The following is a 1,540-nucleotide window of genomic DNA, read 5'->3' as shown; positions in this document are numbered from 1 at the left end:
TATATATATATATATATATATATATATATATATATATATGTAAAATCATTATTTATGAATATGTCAGAGTTAGCTTTCAGTTTAACTCGTAACCTATTCATGATTATATCATCTAATAATAACAAAAAATTAGATAATTTCTACAGTAATAGAATTATCTAATACAATAATCCACCTTAACACCAACTTAATCTCCCAAATGTAAATAATAATATTAACGCCCCAAAATACCTTAATGACAGAAGGGAAATAACCATATTAACTACCTTCTTAATAATACTTCGAATATATCTATACATAAAGATGTAAATGAAATCTGTGAGCGTAAATTAAACTTAACTGTAAATTAAAAAAATTATGTAAGAAAGATAACTTAGTCTACCAATGTACAGTTGAATCTCAAGGAAAGAAATTCTATTCTATGAGATCGACAGAAAATAGAATTAAGATTAGGGTGGCTAACCATCTATAGAACTTTAAAATAGACAAAAAATTAATTCTACCGGATTAAGTTCATATGAGAATTAAAGGATAATAAGATTGAATTCAATATTCAATGGAAGATTATTAATTTTAGAAAGTCATATAAAATCTCCTACAAGAGATGTGAGTTGTCTACTGAAGAAACGCATTAAATCCTTACCTCTAGTAAAAATTTACTTAATTTTAAAAAAGAAAAAATGCATTTTGCCTTCATTCAGCGAAATATAACTGTATAATCATAATATAGGGCAATATTAAACTATATAATATGATACTCATATGATATCATCTAAGTATTATCTATTGATATAACAGACTAGCGTTATTGAAAATGTTTTGTAATTATATCTATAAACACTGAGATAACGATTGATTACACCACTTAGTATACATAATATATTCGACTTTATTACCTTAAATTAACAACTAAAATTCTAACAAATATCCAAAACACTACTTAATAATGATTATTAATTAATTTACTAAGATTAACCTAATCACTACGTTTGGAATATATTTCGTAACTATTTCTATTAGCAGTAATTGAGATGACATAACGTAACAAATTCTTAGCTATAACTAATACAACAGTCTTTTTATATTTATACCTAACTGAATATTTAGAACGTTTATATTACAATTCATAAAATTTTCGACCTATTATCTTACGTTAGTATTAATTTAAAACTATAATTAACAATGCTTATTAATTAAATAATATAGATGAACTAAATTCCCATGTATTGATAATATCCCGAAATTCTTTCTATAAACTACATTTGTGATGACGTAATGCACAAGATCTCTAGATGTCGAGAATGTAAACAAATAGTATATATTCATCGCACCGATTATATGGTAGATAAATTCCTATGCTTTATGAGGATATCAATTTATGTAAATATACTTAATAGAAGAATTAATTAAATCACACTAAAATATAAACAAATACTATCGAATTAAAGGTTATAATGGGTATATATGTCTATGATTATATGTATACATTTATATACACGCATGTGTATGTATATCGATATATATATATATATATATATAT

The sequence above is a fragment of the Octopus bimaculoides genome, chromosome 4, assembly GCF_001194135.2.
Source record: "Octopus bimaculoides isolate UCB-OBI-ISO-001 chromosome 4, ASM119413v2, whole genome shotgun sequence".
NCBI classification, from domain to species: domain Eukaryota; kingdom Metazoa; phylum Mollusca; class Cephalopoda; order Octopoda; family Octopodidae; genus Octopus; species Octopus bimaculoides.
This window is presented reverse-complemented; position numbering follows the sequence as displayed.